We start from the raw sequence: 20,018 nt of genomic DNA, 5'->3' as shown, positions 1-20,018 counted from the left end.
TTTTAAAGTTCTATTTTTCTGATTCTGTAGTTAAGTAGAACAAGTGTGAGATACATTGGTTGGGAAAAAAAGTTTTTTCCCCTCAAGATCACCATCTACTCTCTTTCAGCCTTTAGATTGCTGTCTTCTGAGTTATGCTGGACTAGGCTTTGGAAACCAGGCAGTTGGCAGCTTTGTTGAAAAATAGGCTCAGGGCACCTTCACGTCTCTGCAGTGTCTATAAACTCAAGGGAGAAAATGAAGCTGAGAATGGGGATGGAGAGGTATGAAAAAGGAGCCCAGAATGCAAGACAAATTCTCACTCTCACTCCATTCCCTTAGTTTCCTCCAAGCTGCCATTCACAATAGTAATTAGTGGGTGAGACACCCATATATTTGTGGTTAAGTGTTATGTATTTACCATCAACATAAAATGAATCTTTTCAATCGATAGAAATCTAATAATTGAAAATGGAATCTTCTCGACTCCTCTCTAAGTATATAGGAGAATAAGCCCACGCCAGCATGGATCCTACACACTAATGAACCCACCCTTTCCTTTCCCAGCACATCTTATCTGAACAGGGTAAACTAATACTTTTTTTCCAGCAGACTAATATCCTCCACTTAAATTGTCTAAGGAAGAAATATTTATGGGGATTGAAACTTGGCAAAATGAAGAGGGAAAAAAATCACGTATGTTTAATATAATTTGAAGCTGGGTTTAATAAATTTTTTAGAGAAAGTTACCTCTTAAGAAAAATATGTCCTGAAGTAGTCAAATATTATTAACGTCTTGTTAAAATTAATCTCAAATATTTACTGTTTTTTTTCTACAACCATCAGTCCCTATATTTCAGATGCAAATATCCGCTAAGTTTAACATGTTTGATTTAAAACATTAATATTCTTAAGTAAAGAACGCCTAAAGGAAGCTTGCTATTGTGTGTGGCATGTTTGCTTATATGAATTAGAAAACATCTTGGATGTTACTATTTTATTCTACAAGCAGATTCAGAAATATGAGAACTTTCAAGATAATGCTCTCAGCTTCTTACAGATATTGGAAAAAGGAAAAATGGGAAGAATCACCATTAAATAAAGGCAAAATTGCTATTCAGTTTTAGAAATAAAATGATAGGATAAAATACTCAAGTCAGTTATTATTCACTAAAAAAGACATGATGGGCCCACGTTAATGATATAAAACAGCAATGAGCCCAATTCCTAAAGAAAAAAATAAGCAAGAGCATGAAGAAGTAAGTGAAATGGTATTGGAGAAAATGAAAACAAAGGACTCTTCACCAGAAGAACAAACTGAAAGTCTATAGCAAGGTCACCCATCTGTTGCCAATCTTAAGTTTTGTTGCAGGACATGTAATTTAAAAATGTACAAAAGAAAAGAGCCCAAATATTAACATTTGTGTTTATTCTTATTAGATTAGTACAGACTTGCAGCTTTGTTTCGGAAATTTAAAAGGTACGTTCATAAACAGTTAGATCAGGAATCAAGTGACATATGTCAAATTTGAAAGAGATAATTTTGTATATGTAAAATTTAACTTTTGAAGGTGTTTTTCTCCTTTTTGGATATTTAATGTAGAAATTCATTAATACCAATTGCAACTGGGTAGTTGCATCCCATAAGATCATTTTGAAGCTATAGCACTAAATCACAAAATAATTTTAGATGAATGATGCCCAAACAAACAACAGTAACGAGGACATATGCTGCACAGAGGAACACATCACAATGAAAGGAGAAAGCTACTAAAAGCGAAACAAGTCTGTACCACATGAAGTTGCTATTACTGTGGCACTGAATTCAGGTGATATCCAATTAAAAGTGGTGAAGCAGAATTTTTTTCTGGCAATACACCTGCAGCATATTTATTCTGCATAAAAGTTGTATGCCTGATCATTTTCCTGCACAGTTTGCTCTTCTGCCTCAATGTGAATGACAGAAGCTCTAATGATTTTTCAATACTGATCTGACAGCTGGTTCATGGGACCACACTGATAAATGGAATTTATCAGCCATTCAGGTCATTCTTACTTGATGAAGGGTCTGTTATCCTCATAGCTAAAGAATGCATAGACATAAAGACAAGAACACCAACATTAGCATTTTATGACAAAGAATTTCATATGAAAAATATTCTCCTGGTCCCCAAAGGCCTCTGTTCCCCACCTCCCTAAAAAGCATCATAACCTTCACTTTATATGCAGAAGGTAAATCTTAAAATGACCATGAGAACTTAAATAACAAGGAATAAAATCAATTTTACAATACTGCAATATCCCTTATGAGACGGAAAAAAATTCCATTTTTTCATCATGTGCTCATATTACTTGTGACTTGACAGAGACATTTATTTCTTAGAGATCACATTTCTCTAGAGAATGAGAAATCTTATGAGCAATCTGGAAAAGGCTTAGGGGCACACTTAACATGACAGATTTCATGTCACCTAAAGGTCTCCTTATTCTATAATATTAGTAGGTAAGATTACTTAATTATGGACAGTACGTTTCTAAGTAATTTTAACTTGCAGATGATTGACCTGAGTTAAAACTGAACATTATAGCCCTTTGAAAATAATCAACTTGACTACTTTAAAATTCCTTCTGACAGCGCGCTGCAAAAAAAATTTGAATATTCTTTTGTAGTAATAGGAGCAAACATACAGCACCTGTTCATTTTCAACTGTATTTACTCATTTATTTGGCATCATTTTGATAAAATAAGATCCCACTGCTAAATCAGTAAAGATAATTTGGGGAATATTTTGGGTTTTTCTGTTTTTTGGTTTTTGTTTTTTTTTTTAACCAACATTGCTGCTGCTCATTGAATTGTGATAGGACCAAAAAGGAAGAGAAAACTGTTTCCTTTTTTCTTACCTCTTGCCAGAGGCAATAGTTTCCCTTACTATGCATACACAAATAAAGCTCTTAGAAAGGCCCCAATTGTGATGCATTTTGAACAAAGAGAACTACTGATAAAAAAAATCTCACTCTCCAGAGTGATGAAAATGTAAAGAAAGGAGTCAGAGTCTGCGATTTGAAGCCAGTTTGCCTGAGGTCTACATCCTAGTTCAGTCACTTACTATTTGATCTTAGGCAAAAACTAATTAACCTGTGATTGTGTCAGTTTATACATCTGTAAAATGGTGATAATTATAATGCAAGTTTCTTGTGATAATGAAATGATGTACTTTGTATCAAGTGCTCAGAACAGTGCCTGACATACTGTATTCAGTAAGTATTACATAGTTATTATTAGACAATCTTCATCCTAAAAATACAGAATTTATCAGCCACAGAATAAAATACCAGAAAATAACTGTTGAATAAATTCATTTGCGGATGTTTCAGGAGTAATATTATGCAGTAAAATAGATGTGGCAGAAACAAGTTTGTAGATGGAGCAGGAAGTGACTCTCCTGTCTAATATGGAGACTACTGGCAACAGGGGTTTACTTAAATTCATTAAAATGAAATAAAGTTTAAAATTCAGTTCCTTAGTCACACTAGTTACATTATAAGTACTCAAAAGCTTCAGTAGTTGCCATACTGAACAGTGCAGTTCTAGAACATTTCTGTCTTCACAGAAAGTTCTATCGGACTGTGTTGGACTAGCACAATCAAAGAGAGTTTTAAGCCAGAAAATGAAATTCCAAGAGATATTTAAATAATGCCATGGATGTGTGAAAAGATAGAGAAGAACTTCAAAGAACTGATCATATTCAACATCTGTAAACTGTACCTAGAAAGAAAATCTCATCCTTATATTAACATTGGAAAGTTATAGAACATAATAACATGATATTTATTTCACTATATGCATTGCTGTTTCATCAGTATATTCTATCTGTGATGCCAAGTTCATGACTGGAATGACTCTATTGTAATTTATATTGTTCCATGTGAAGTAAAGAAAGTTACAGAGTTTACCATTTAGGAATACATGCAAAAATGCCCTATAAAATTGTATTAAGCTATCCAAATGTTTCAAAAAATAAAATACAAAACTGGCACTATAATTGCTGGAGTAAAATGTTTGCCTTTAATGTGAAATACCAAAAAAGTGAAGGTGCAGTTCAGCAGTTTCTGCTGGCAATTGTGGGCATCAGCCATTTGCTCTACTCATTAATAAAGACTGTAATTCCAGCTTTACTTAGAGTTAGCTACAGCTATGTGTACCTAGAATTAGACATGGCTATGTGTTTAAGTAGTGTCCACTGGAATGTGAACAGAAGTGAATTATGACATTTCTGGGTCTTGCCACTTAGAGGGTCAGAACTGGGCTTTCCATGACCATTTTTTTCCCTTCCCTTTTGCTAAGGAGAAAGTGACAGTGAAGCCTTAGACCTGGAAATGAAAGCTGTTTATTGATGGAGAGCTGCTGTATAAGATTTAGACCACCTATTTCTAGACTCCCACATAAGTTTAAGCCACTATATTTTAATTTTTTATAGTGTCTTAGCCTGTGTAATAATAAAGCATTTAATTAGTATCTTTTAACTGAAGAATTCCTAGTTCTTATTCAATATATAAATTCATGCTAATGACAAAGAACCATTCATTAATTTTACTTCCAGAATGACATGAATAATATACAATGGTTCAAAATTCAAAGATCACTAAAGATTACCTATAATATGTCAGTGTCTTCCATCATTTTGTCAGATATTCTATTGGCTTAGAGAATCTAGTTTTAGAATGTCTCTCCATCAAATCCAAACTAAATTGCTGATAATAGGTATAGTGACAAAGCTATATGCTATTGATTAATCTTTTTAATTTTATAAAACATATATTTCTAAAGTTGAATAACTTTCATTCTGATTTACCAACGAAAGTCCACTGAAACGAAACCTTATTCCAAGTTGTAAGACTAAAATAATTTTACTGCAGTTATTTTAAGGTTTTATGAAAACATGGACATAAAGTCTTAAGATACTCTTGGCAGATGTTAATATGAACTTACAGGCTATATTACAATTTATAAGAGACATTGAAAATGAAGTAAAATACCTTGTAAGACAATTTTTAACACACAAATAAGAAAAAAGATACTCCTTTCCTTAGCAAATATATTTTTCTTTTGTCATTTTATTTTACCATTTTATGCTCATATCTAAAATTGAAAACTTGATTTAAATATTAGTGTCATAAAATTATCTTTACACATGATCATTAGAATCAAGATTGGAATTTTAGGGGCCTCTGCTTAGATTGATAATAATTATGCATGTTTATGTATTCTGTAACAATCCCAAAGCACTCAAAAAGGCTGTTAAAATCTAGCCCCATGGACACTTAGCTCAAAATACATCTTCAAGAGGGCAGACTTCTTAACCAAAATATTAACTTATAAATTAATACTATGATGGAAAGACATAATATAGTATATCAGTAGAGATAGATGATAAATGGATAGAAACAATATGAATGAATCAAGTTCTTGTAGAATAGTCTTTCTCTGACTTTAAGAGTTTAAAATAAAATATTATTTTTGACACAGTTTTTGAAGGAAATATTACCTAAAATTCAAGATACAAAGAGGATTAATTCTTTAAGTAATTTAAAACCTCCCTTTCTATTTACCAGATGGTAGAGAATTTTTTAAAAAAGCAGGATGGATAAGGTTTGATGTGAAGAAAGTTGGAGTGATGGGAGCCATATCTGAAAATTTAATCATCAAGTCAAAAGATCTGGGCATTAATAAATCACAACAGGTAAAGGGAAATGAATGGCTTAGGCAGAATTGTTGATCTCACCCATTTCAAGATTAATATATTCTGGGATCCTTTGGAATTAATTGTTGGAGAATTAGCTAACTGGTGTTGGTGAGTGAACTGTATACTTAACAGTGAGAAGGAGAGTGATCATGCTGTTTATTGCAGGAATGATAAAGGTAATGTGAGTGAATTTCTCAAGATAAAAGTATTCATTTTTCATTGAAGAAAAAAGGGTAATAAATACTAATGTTTCTGTATGTTGACTGGGCTGTCCCTGTTGCCCAATAATGAGGCTCCCAAACTGAGGACAAAGAGGATTTAGTTACCCACATTCTAGCAACCCAAGCTAACAGACTTCACTTAGGAGTAATCTATGAGACACTGCTTTGCCATACTATCAATCCAGGGGTCCTCAGTCTTTAAAACTGGAAGAGTAAAGACAAGGCTTTTTAGTATTGCAGTGTTTACAGAACATATAAAACAGTGGAGAGAGGGAGAAAAGAAACACCCTTATCTATACCACTCCCTCAGCCACAAATCTTAGCAGGCAATGGAGGAAGGATGTTTTAAATGGGATATGTTATTCAAGTTTTAAATTGGTCAGATATTTAATAACCAGAATAGCCTGACAAAGTAGCAAGATCTGTCTAAGATGGCATTAAGGTATCTTCTACCAAGTGGTTAAGGGATATTTAAGATACCATACCTAGAAGAGTAGTGATCATAGAAAAATTTAAACATTTCATGTTTATGCCTCACCATATTTATCGAAAATGCTCAATCAATTAGTAACACTTACGATAGAAATCCTAAAAGCTTTATATTTCATTCAAATGTATTTTATATTAGGACTATACTATCCTAGAATTATATTACTATATTCAATTCTCACCTTTTCTTCAACCACTGTAGGAAGAGTAAAAGGAAAAGCCATTTAGGGTGTAATTCAACATTTGAGTAAAATATGAAAAACGTTTCATCATGATCATGTGTTTAAATCACTAAGTATTAAAGATATTAAAAATTCTTCAAAAATACGAAAGTCCTATAATGTAAATATTAAAATTATGAACAAAAGAGAATATGATTCTATTTCAACTGTGAATTTTACTGCTATTAAAGTATTACTACTAAAGCTATATTTCTACACTTTGTTCATATAAAAATATTAAGAGGAAAATGAAATGAACTAAATACATAAAATAAATGGCTTTGAATAGATCATAAACATTTTCATTCCCATGCTTCAAAGTCCTTATAATAATATTGCAGATTTGAGAGCATACACCAATATTAAATTTTTAATCACAGATTTCATACTGATGATGAGTTGGATAATCTGAAATTAGGCAGAATTGAGTATAATAAATCAGGATCAATAAATATTAAATCAATGACTGATAAAACTTTAATTATATTATCTCCACAACTCAGTGTTATGCAAATTTTTATAATTTAATATAGGTGAGAACTAACTTATATATTAAAGAAATTAAGGGTATAAATTATGAGAATGAATAATAAATTATATTGTACATAGCTACAAACTTATGACAATTTAGTATATCCATCAGATTGATGAAAATCAATTGTTAGGTTTCAAGCAAGTAAGATATAAAATTTTGGAATCTTATGTTGGTAGCAAAAAAGATCACTATATGATTACTTCTTAATATTAACGTACATACAGTAGTATATCACAGCGCCTGAAAGCATGGATTTGTGAACCAGCCTGCCTGAGTCTGAATGCCAGCTGAGCTTTTATTAAGTCTGCAACCCTAGGCTAATTATTCAACCTCTCTCGGTCTCACATTGCTCATCGGCAAAATGGGGATAAATATAGAACTTTGTTCATAGGGCTGTTGTGCATATTAAATAAAAGGGTGTGGCACCTTTAATTAATACACAGAAACACTAAAATACACAAAATCTTAATATATCAAAGTACTATATAAATATTTGCTATTACAATCACTGTTGTATTTTGACCTTCTGACCTCAAAAAAGGAACTGTACGGAAAACCACACAGTTTTCATTTTAAGTGTTTTGGAAATTCTTATATTAAGTAGAAATCCAAAGAGGAAGAGGGAGTCACTGCCTCTTTATGGCATGATCTTTATTTAATAGTTAAGTTTAAAAAGCTTCAGTTTATCCAATGTTTCATTTTAAGATTTCTTTAGGCTTAGTAAATAAATGCTATGAATATTTACAGTCTCATTTCAAATAAAGTATATCCAGATTCCTTACAAACATTAAAATAGAGAGTTCTCTGGGTTACATAAAAATCAAATTTAATTCATAAATATATTGCATCTTAAGTGTTGAAAAGTCCATTAAGTAACTGTAATGTTTCACTAAACGCAATCATTTGACCAAAAAGGAAGGAATAAAAGACAAAGAATCATGTGAAATGTTTGTGAAAATTAATTGAGATATATGTTCTAAAATTGTTCATTAATATTTTTCTTACAATTTTTTGAAAAGTTGAAACCTTGAATAGGAAAGATAAAATAAATGGAAAAATACCTATCTAAAGAGAAACTTGTATTTATTTTAAAATAAATTTTATCTTGTAATCAATGAAAACTGTGACTCTAGTCAGAAATATCTCAGGATCCAAAAAATATTAGCAACAAATAGACATCTTTTATTTATTAATACTTATAGTTAAAATCACGTTTTCCAGCTCACTATTGAAGAGCTAACGTTTTTTAGACTAACGTGAGTCAGAATTCACTGACTTTTTTTGAAGAGAGCCGATAAAATTTGGTCATTGGAATGCAAGAAGATTAAGTACTTTAAAGAATATATATTACATACTTTCAGGGTTTCTTTTTTCAACTTAGAAAACACACAGACTTTTAAGTTAAGTAAAATAAGTCAGGAAATTAATAACTTTTTGATATTCTTGCCAAATGTGTTTTGACAGATTGAACTGCTGTTACATTCTTTCTCATACCATATGGTATCATCACCTCTTGTTTCAACAACTTGCAACAGAAACATTCATCATACCCCTTCTGTGAATAAACACCTTATTATAAATGGCTTGTAAGAATAACTAAAACATAAAAAGAGCACAACCAAGCATTTAAGACATGTTTGTACTTACTAAAGATTCCAATGAATGGAACTATAGGAGGCACTGAAATAATAGGAAGCAGACAAGTTTTATTTACTTTTGGTCAAATAATTTAACCTTCATAAGCCTCAGTTCACTCACCTCCACAGTGAATAAAATAATCTTACTGGGATGTTTTTATATTTGAGTGGAACCAAGAAAAGAATAGTCTATGCCCCTAGCTACTTAACAGGACAGTGAGGAGGCCTAATGATCCAAGATCTCTACCACATTTCTGCTCTTAATACAGAAGCCCTGTAAGATGTTACTGTCCCTAATTAAATTCTAGAAATCTAAAAATGATCTTCTTAAAACTATGTCAATGAGAAAAAAAGAAATATTAAAGAAAATATAAGCACTATAGTAAATAAATCCAATTTTGGAGATATATAAAAAGCTCCATATACTAAAATAACAATTCTTAAATCAATCACATTTTAGGCCAATGGCAGCCTCAATAAGGTGCTAAGAATGAACATAAATCAGAATGTATTCTCTGATGATGATGACATTAAAGTAGAAAGCAGTAACTAATAAAATATGCATACATACACATGAATAATTATCCATCTGTTGTTACATCTCCAAAAAAGCTTCAAGCCCCCAAATGTTCTACAAATAAGTTTTAGATAACATTCAAGTAACATAATCTTTTTCTCATATAGGTCAGATCTAAACAAAAGAGAAGTAAAGTTTTACTATAACTTACCAGGTAAGGGCAATTTAAGAGAATAAAGAAATAAATGAGAACATTTTAAGAACCTACATAAAATCCCTAAATAAGCTGTTAAATAACAAAATCTAACAGTGCATAAACTTCATGATCAATTAAGATTTGTTCCAGAATAGTAAGGAATGTATCAGAAGAACTTCAAAAACTGATTCTGAAATTTACTTGGCAGGAAAATGAAAGTCTATGAGTAGCTAAAGTAGTTTTGAAAGTGACGATCAAAATGGGAGGACGGTACCAGATATTAAGCAAGTTTTGTTAATAATGTAGTAATGTTGTAGGAACAAAGTGAATGTCCACGGGATAGAGGAGAGAGCACAGAAACAGAGATTTGATACAGGACAGTGTAGCAGCACTAATATGGAGGAAAAGTACGAATTATTTGGCAAATGATGTTGGAAGCTTGGCTCATTACATAAGGAACCCAAAATGTAGTCCAAAGACCTCAAAAGTACACACACAGAGGAAAAAGTTAATGGTTTAAATATATATATTTCTCTGTAAGAAAGGCAAAATCAACAGCGACATGATAGACTGGGAGAAGATACATGAAATAGCCAAAGCATTCAAATTTTATATCAGCAAGTAACAGAAAATGTACAGGAAGGCTAGTGAAAAAAAAAAAAAGGAAAAAAATTAAAACATTAAAAAAAAAAACTAGTAAAACAAATGAGCGTAATTATTTTACTAATAGGCTTCCTGTAGGTATTAACTGAGATGTTGTGTATTTATTGCTTTGTTACACTGCACTAATGAAAGTTATTGAATAAGAGATCTGGCAATTTTAGGAACCCTTCTACAGCTAACTGAGCAAGATATGGTCAATTCAAAGAAGGCAGAAAAGTGAGAGAATTGCAATGACAATGACTATCGCAAAGATACGTGCCATTTTTTGGACTTACATCTTGCTATATATGTAAGATATTAATATCCAATTAGGTCAACACTTTTGTTTATAAATTATTACTTTTCATACTCATGGTTTATTTTCCTTATAATTAAACAGTATGAAATTATAACCTTAGACTATCAATCTTGGTTCTGGGACTGAGAGAGTTTTTGTGTTAGCACATTTAAATGTCTGATTGAAAATACTACCTTCTATAGACAACATTCCAGAGTATTCTAGAATACAAACTCAAATAGTACATTTATAAAAGTGCCAGGGACTTTGATGACAGACCTTTTAAAAATACATAAGTGTATGTAGTGGAAAAATCCAACAACTGGGACTCAGCCAAGAGAAAATTAGATTAGGAAATTTTCAAGTGTGGACTGAGCAGCTCAAGACACTTAACATTCCACTATACTGTCTGCACATTTTAATTACAAATCCAATGATTTACTACATAGTCCTTTATTTTAAATAACTATGACCTATATGCTTTCACCACTTTTAATATAAGGTTGTATATATATAAATATATATATTTAATACAACAAAGTAACACTCCTGTAAAAGGCAGTCCTGGGAAACAGAATGAGAAAAGCTGAAATACAAAATAATTTTTTTTTTTTAAATGAGAGGTAGTCCCTTGGAATTAGGGGAAACTGATATATACCCAGAGCATGTCGATAAGTTTTTCAGCCCATTTGTGTAGTCCATAACCTTTGTGAATGTTTAATTTGCCAATCAGTGATCATCTATTTACTAACTTTAATCATAGAGCATTTTAGTCTCCTTTTATGAATTAGAATATAGTTAAATAGCCTGACCTGTGATTCTTAAGATTATGTATCTTAGAATTTTCTAGAATTTGGGGAGAAAATGTATGTACCTAAGGCAGACTGTAAGCAGTATTCTCATATATTTAGGGGAATTTTCCGTTGCTACTGTGTAGGAACTCTATTGCCCAAGATGGTAAGTGACTGCAAGGAGATAGTAAGTGATGAATTTGGACCAAAAAAAAAAAAAAAAAGTTACGAGCTTATTCCTTCCATTTATTCTAAAATTTCTTTGTATATCTCTTAATCCAAACCAACTTTCCATCATTTCCCTTCCTTCCTGCAAATTCCATCCTGTCCTTTGACACTCATAGTCCAATGTCAACAAGTTTCCTTACATTCTAATTGTCATCCTTGGGTGATTCTGTCACCTTCATGCTTTAAGTGAAATTGCTGCCTGCTGACAGTGCTTTCCCTGAAGACCACACAAACACAAACACTGGTTCTCTCACAACTCCAGCAGTGGAAGTGACACTGCCAAACCACGATTTCACCTATGTCAAAACTCCCAGCTCCTCTGAGGCTCTTGCCATCAAATATTGACTACCACCATTTATTTCTTGTTGTTTTTGTTACCTACTAGCATCTCTAGATCTCTCATTTTTTTCCCTCCATTTTTTCACTATATATAACCCCATTTAGACATGCTAAATTCATGACAACAAATGTCTAATGGCACTTAACAATATCAAGAAGCCAACTGAACTCCCCTAGCACACACGCTTTCCCAGGTCCCAAAAGGAATATTTCGTATCTTCCTTCAGCCTCTAACTTCCTTCCTTATCCCAACCCCTTCAGCTGAATATTGCCTCTTACTTCCTTAAAAAAAAGCAATCTGACAGTTGCAAATGCACTGGTGCACTGTCCAGCTGTCAGAATCCCCTGCACAGGTCCTGAGTTTATCCCCCAGCTGCTGTGTGCTTAGCTGCTAAAAGTTGCCCGTGACCTACATATGATTGTTCTGGGGCACCAGGGCTACTATGACCGTATAGCCAGAAGTGCTTAGGAGTTGATACTCTACTCTCAACCCACAGCAAGCCCATAGTCAACTACTAACAGTGTGGAGCTACACAATGCCAGCTCCTATGCGTTAAGGATGGACAATTCCAAAGTCTGACTTACACTCCAGAGTTCCCCTTGGGATCAAGGGTCAGTCTGAGATTTCACCCAAAATGACAACTTTCATAGCTTCTTCTTCTTATCTATGTTGCTTTCCCTCACTTTCTTACTGATTTCCTCGGAAAGCACTCCTTAATAAATTGTTTGTGCTAAATCCTTGGCTCAGAGTCCCCTTCTGGGAGAACTCAACCAAGACTACTGACAGAAATATTCTCATCTTTCCAACATCAAATCTATCAAATACTTTCAAAAGTACCCACACATACTGCCTTCCTTATTATAATGAAAGAAGTGTCTTTGTTCTTATAAAGCCAACATGTCCACTCATTCTGACGCTTCTCAAGAACTGTGCTCCTGCAATGATTATCCCTCCTGGTTTACTGGTATCTCCTCCTTATTGGCTCATGCCCATCAACAAACACCCTTTGGTATTTTTTACTTTAAAAGAAAAAAACAAACAAAAAAAAAACCACCTTCTGCTAGATCCCAGAAGTTCTCCAAGAATCTTGTGTGTTATCCTTTACTGAAAAATTTATCAAGAGTTTTCTATTTCAGCCCACTTTACTCATAACTCCACAATGCCCCTGTCATTACCAAATCCATTGTTAACTTCTTGCATCTTATCATACTTGACCACTCAGTAATTATCTATAGTTGACGACTCCCTTCTATTCTTGGCTTTCATGACATAATTTTTTACTTACCTTGCTGACTATACTTTCTGAGTCACTTTTACTGAAACAATGTTCTTCTTGGGTGGTTTCATTCAAAAATAGATTTTAAATACTAGTAACTCTGAAATATCTAACTCTAATCCTAACAAGACTGCTGTGACATTAAGACTCCTGAAAATTGCATTTTCTAACCTGATTTTGCAGTTTATGATTTAAAATATTAAAATAATCAGGATTTTAAAAATGGGGCTCTTAGTTATCATGTATTCCAATACATATCTGAATTTAAAGCTTCTTTAAACATGTATTCAATTTAAAATAATATATACTAAGAAAAAAACTCTTAAATGATGTATAATTTATTTTTAGGTGTGCAATGTGATATGACAAAGAATATATGGTAGTGATTAAACAAATGGACTCTGAAGCCAGACTGCCTGTTGGAATCCGAGTTTTGGCACTAACTAGCTGTTGGGCTTTAAGGCGAGTTAATTACCCTTTTAGAAATCTCAAAGGGTTATTGCAAAGATTAAATTTATACATGTAGAGAATGTAGAACTGTGCCTACCACATAGCAAAACTCCAATATACTAACCATCTGTCTTATTATTTTGCACATAGTTTCAAATAGACACAACACATGAAATCTCAAATTGATGTTGGATCAAGTGCAACAATTATAGTCGATTTAAGAGCAGAAACAGAGGGTGCAGGTCATTTATTTCAGAATCTATGACTAAATTTTTACCTATAGTATTTGACTAAAATAAAATATAATATTTAACTTAATATTACCAACAAAATTTTATTTTAAATATTTCCAAGAAGCATCTCAAACTTGAGTTGATTAGAATTTGTAGGCTATACGTCTTTCAGCTTAATATTACTTATTGAAAGTTTCTCACAACAAATTTTTAAAACTTTAAGTTCTGTTCAATTTTCTGGCAAATTTATAAACATATAATCATTATACTAAGTAAAATGTTCAATTTAAAATAATTTGTGTCATTTTAGACAGAACTGTATTAGGAAAAAACATATTGATAGTTGGTTCTGATTATAGCAACCAAGACAACTCTTGAAAGCCACAAGATTATGATATCCATGAAATTTCATGTGTACTTCATACAGTTTTTGGAAGTAATCATATTTTCCACTTAATACTTCAAAGAACTATGACCTTAAATAATCACTGAGATTAAAAATTGGCTTATATGTTGAAAAGAAAAATGATCTGCTTGGAAATAATTCAAAAGTGATTCAAATACCTTTATTTACATTTGGAATCTACAGTTCAAAATCTATTCATTCCTTGTATAATTATTTATAAGCTGAAACTACATTGAATAAATATATTAAAAGTGGATGAAATCACTTTTGGACAGTATTTGTGAGTTTAACCCATAGTACATAAGATTTACTTCTATAAGACAGAATTTAACAAGATATTGCTAAATATATGCACCTGTTTTTGAAACTTTATTCAAATGTTTAAAACCTAAGGAAGATAAATAGCAATTGCATTTTTAAAAATGAACAAAAAAGATAAAAACAGAGTAAGTTTAAACATTTTTTAATCCCCAAATCATAACTAGATTCTTGTATGAATTTTTTCAATGGTGTAAAAAAAAAACAATAAAAAACAATAGAATGAGTTGTATTTGGCAAAGAATTTGGAGATGAATAAATTAATTTAATGCTCTCATTGTCATAGGACTTGACTGAGTTTTCATTATGTGCCTATATCCACAGTAGCATATTAATTAATAATAGGCAATTAGACATGAGTTTTTGGAAATTTTTCAGAGGTTAGGAATATAGAATGACTCGGAAAAATGATATTTTTAGATTATTCTATCACTATATGTTTATGAACATAATGTAGGGCAAGCCATTTTGAGGAAAAATTTTTTGTAAGAGTACTATATATTCATTATACCAACTTTGAAAATTCAAGATTGCTATGGCATAATAAAAAAATAAATATTTGACTTTTGTCCTGGTTCCTGGTGCAAGGCTGGCTCCTAAAACTCTCAAAATCTTTGCAGTGGTAACAGTGTCTTTTGTATGCTAATGAGATGATGGGGAGGTGGTGCCTAGAGGGAATGGAGGAGGGTAATGGGGGCTAACTAGCTTCATCAAGGTACAAAGGTAGAAAGTGGTCTGAGAGAAACAAAACCATGATTAGACAGCTGGAACTTTCAGCCTCACTCCCACCTACCTACCTGCTCCCCTGACTAGGGAGGGGATAGGGGCTGGAGACTGAGTTTAGTCACCAGTGTCCAATTATTTAATCAATCATGCTTTTGTAATGAAACCTCCTCTGAAACCCCTAACAAGGAGCTTCTAGGTTGGCGAACACTTTGAAGTGGTAGGAGGGTGGAGCCCAGGGAAGCTGAAGGAGTATTAATAAAATGGCTGCACTTGGGCTAATAGATTGCTTATTCTTATGCTTGCTCTTAAACTGGCCAGCTAACCTGACTGACCGGTTGCTACTCACAACTCCAGGCCCATTGTTAAAACTAAAGCTAATATACTAACTTATTGTTTCTACTTTATTCCAGTAATCGAAAGTAATAAGCATGCTTGGTTTCTGAGTCGTTTTCCAGGGAGAAGGTCATAAGGCTCTAAGCTTACAAAATAGCCTGAATTACCAAAAAGACCACGCCAGGCGTGCTTATAAGGTAAAGAGATCGGAGAGAGCGACAACCACTAGCCTTTATAGGACTGGTCATCTGGAGACACCATGACGCCACTCTAAGTCTTATGAGAAGAAAATAATTCTGTTGATTGTTATTGATGCTTTACTGTTTAAGCTATGGCTATATATTCACCTTGCCCCATCCCCAAGACGGGTTCACAGTTTTGAAGGCACTAACCTGCTATGAGTCTCCTTTGCCCGGCAAAGCAATAAAGCTGCCTCTTTTCTTCTAAGCTCTACAATTCTGTCTCTGAGTTTCAGTTCACCTCATCAGGGATGGAGGCTGATCTTTTGGCAACAAGGCCTTGGAATCTCAGGCCCCCCACCCCTACTCTATGCATCGCTTCTATTTGGTTTTTCCCAAGTTTTTCCCTTTTTAATAAAGCTGCAGTTGTAAGTAGAGCACTTTGAATTACTGAACCGGGGGAGGGGGCTGGTCTTGGGAAGTATTATATCTGTCGTTCACCAGGCAGAAGTGTCAGTAGCCTGAGCACTCTATTTGTGGCTCACATCTAAAGTGGGGGGCACACTGTGAGACCAAGCCTGTAACCAGTGGGATCTGCTTTAATTCTAGGAGTCAGTGTCAGAGTTGAATTGAATTACTGGACACTAAGTTGGTGTTGAACAATCAGCTGTTGTGTGGAAAAACAGTATGTAACAGGTGTCAGAAGTGGTGTCAGAAAAACACCCACACAAGTCCATAGAAAGAACATTTTAAATTACACATAATGTTGCTACTAAAGGTGACCATTATTAACTTGTTAGTGCATTTACATGCAGTTTTTTTCTGCATGTATAATCAGCCCACTCATTGAGAAATAAGAATGCTCATTTTATATTCAAAAAGATATATTAGCACTTGGCTATCTGATAAAGTATGTTTGATAAAATTTTATAACATAGAGCTTTGTATTTTATTTTCAGGAAGATAGCTAAATAAAAGACTGTCTAAGGTATAAATATGTGTACCTTATTATTTCTTGAAGGAAAAGGAATTTTGTTGCTTAAGTAATTTGATTGATCATTAATCCTCTCCAAACTGTATAACCTATTAACTTTGTTCCTTAAATTCATGAAATTACCCATAAAAGTTACTAAGTATGTTCAAAATATAAAATTTTTACTTATTAATAAAGTATTTGGGCATTTGCATTTTATATAAAGTATATGTTACATATATCATATGCATATTATATAATATGCATACACACACATATATGTACCATAGATATAAATAAATTTTGTAAGCAGAATATTACATTTATAACCAGTATATATATTAATATGTAATAATATAAAAGGGAAAATAGAGAATTAAAGCAATCTTGTAATCATGTTGTATTTTTCAAGATTATATAACTTTCTTTTCAGGTAGATGAATGTTTCTGAACACAGTGAGCAGTTATTGCTTGTGAGTCATGATAATTTATCACATTACTTTTAAGGAAAATATCTGCTGGTCAATAAGCTAACAGAACTGAGTCATAATTTCATCATATAAATGATGAACTGTTTTGCCCATAATCTTCTTACTTTCACTTGTACACTAGATACCATCCTCCCTTGCCTACTCAAATGTAGAAACCACACAACTTTCCCCTCTCTTGCCTGTATCAACTAATTGTCCATTTTTACCAGATTAAAAGGAAGCTGTAATCTCATGTTTAAATACTTACCACTCAGGAAAACAAAACAAAACAAATGCCCTTGACCCGACATCTCTCTCCAGATCTTGTATTTCTTAGCTCTTATTTATAGAAAAAGACCTGAGAAGAATTGTCTCTACATGTGGTTTTTAACCCTGCTCTTCCTATTCTCCCCTCAACCCACTTTAAAAAGGTTTCATCAATCACTTTGCCAAAATAGCTTTTGTCAAAGGCATAAGAACCTCCATGTTGCTCAATCCTGTCGTCAAGTCTAAGTCCCCAACTGAGTTGAAATGCTTAATTCACCTAGCTTCCAAGATCTCCAGCTTTCTTCCTATCTCACTCACTGTTCTTTCTAAATCAATTTTGTAGACTGCATTTCCAAGATCTCAAAAGTTAGAGTGACCTAGAGTTTCAGTCTCTGTTTCTCTTCTTTTATGTGTCTACCATCAATCTCTTTATTATTTTACACAGTCTCTTGGGTTTAAAATAAAATCTACCCTGACCCATTCTCCCAAGATTGTCCTCAGTACCCACACTCCTACATTTGAGGAGTGGCTGTTTGTGGGAGGGACAGACACAACTAGGATGTGCTGGCTACAGTGTATGTGAGGCCCCATATGGTATGGGACAGAAGTGAGGGTAGGAGAAGAAGGAAGATGGGTAGTGAGTCAAGGGCCATATCCTGCATGTAACTCCAAGGAGCTTAAGGTTTCTAAATTCAATTCTGGCCTTCCAGGTGGTTTTCAAGGTATATCTGTCAGTGCAGTAGGTTATGATATGTTTTATTTATCATTTTGTACTCTAGCTCTGAGCTCTGCAAATGTTGAAACTGGCCTGTTCCTGCCCACAGCAATCTGAGCTAGTCCCCTTTGCCAGATCACTGTTTTCGTAGACTACCTTGTATTTAGAGGTAGTCATGTGATCAGACATGTGATGCAAGCAAGGTGCTTCTGGGAAATATCTTCTACCCTGACCATGGGAGGGAAGACCTCTAAGGAAAGCCCTCTTTTCTTTCTTCTTTTCCCTTTTGGAACACAACTGCTAAAGGATATGATGCTGGGAGCTGAAGCAGCCATCTTTGGACCACAAATTGACACTGTCAATGACAACAGCTGTGGATGATGAAAGATGGAAAGAGTTTAGGTGTCTACTAACATTGTTGAGCTATTAAACCAACTGTGGAACCACCTACCTCTGGATTTTACTTCTGTATATCATCAATATCATTATGATTTAGGCCACTATATTGGTCAGCATTTGATACTCATAGCCTGGGCTCTCCTACCAGAAACATACAGTGACAGAAACCAGTCTGGTTAGAAAATTACTATCTCAATTTTTTGCCATATATGTATACTACTTTATATTATTATTTTTTTCAAATCATCTCACTTTGCTTAATGCTTTAAAAGGAAATACGTCACTGTCATAAATAAAAAAACATTTACCATTATAGAGAGTAATAAAGATATATTAAAAAATAAATGAAACCTGAGAAACACTAAATACAAAAATAAAATATATATACTGATGATGCTAAATTTAAATCTCCAGCTTTCATTACTCTCACTGCCTACTCAACATCTACACTGTGATGGTTAGTAAATCTTTCAAAGTTATACTGTCAAAAAAGAACCTCCGACCCCACACACATAATCTCCTGATCTACCCCTAATGTGTTTTTTCTACAGTTCCATATCTCAGTACCCAAGCCAAAAACCTTAGAATCACACTCCACTACTTTCTCTTATAGCCTAAATTAAATGAGCAATTCTGTAATAGCTTCAAAACATATACAAAATTTTAGCACTTCTCATTTATTGAGTAAATTCATGAATGATTAAAGGATAAAGATAAAATGAAAGTTTGCACATTAAAAATTAAATAATATATGTGTATAATATGGAAAACAAATATTAGTTATAATTATTCTCATATTTCTTCCTCTCTTATGAAAGTTCAAGTGGCTATTTGCTCTTAACTATTCTGGGGAAAGAACTATAGCCTTGTTATGCCTAGTTATTTTAGATTAATTCTGCTGTTGTGTGTACAGCTACTTCAGAAATGTTAGTTTTATAAAAAAATTCTGATTACCAAGTTTCCCAAAGTCTGACTGCAATTTCATATAGGATACAAAGGAAATTTGAGTTCAAGCCACACATATAAAGAACACAGAAGCTGCTAATTTTTATGTTTTCATCATTAAGAAGAATTATTTTTCCCTTAGGTAGTCTTTCAGGTTTTCGCATCCTTAGGCTGCAATTGATTCTCCTAAATCTGACATAAACCTAATTATTTTAGAGAAAAGTGAAACAATTATTTGATCTCAAGGTACAATGCTTAACAGTTCCAATGTGCCCGTGACAGTCATCCTTCAAACTTTTTTTTTCCTCAAATGTCAGCTTTCAGAGTATGAAGTACGCCAAATACAGTGATGCATAAAACACCTGGTTCCTGGAACGATCACATGGGGATTTGAAGGCATTTTAAAGAAAAAGCATGAAAAAAGAGACTAACCCTTTTAACATTTCAGAAAACTTAAAGCTACTGTATAAAATGCATGATACAATAAGAT

General features: G+C 33.2%; 1 protein-coding gene across 11 annotated transcripts in view; it reads right to left on the bottom strand.

The window, feature by feature from the left end:
• The window catches only part of ADGRL3 (adhesion G protein-coupled receptor L3), an 822,802-nt gene that overhangs the window by 139,232 nt on the left and 663,552 nt on the right, over positions 1-20,018 (bottom strand). The window lies entirely within an intron of this gene.

The sequence above is a fragment of the Camelus bactrianus genome, chromosome 2 (genome assembly GCF_048773025.1).
Source record: "Camelus bactrianus isolate YW-2024 breed Bactrian camel chromosome 2, ASM4877302v1, whole genome shotgun sequence".
NCBI classification, from domain to species: domain Eukaryota; kingdom Metazoa; phylum Chordata; class Mammalia; order Artiodactyla; family Camelidae; genus Camelus; species Camelus bactrianus.
Note: the sequence above shows the minus strand (reverse complement) of the source record. Positions and strands in the feature narration are given on the sequence as shown.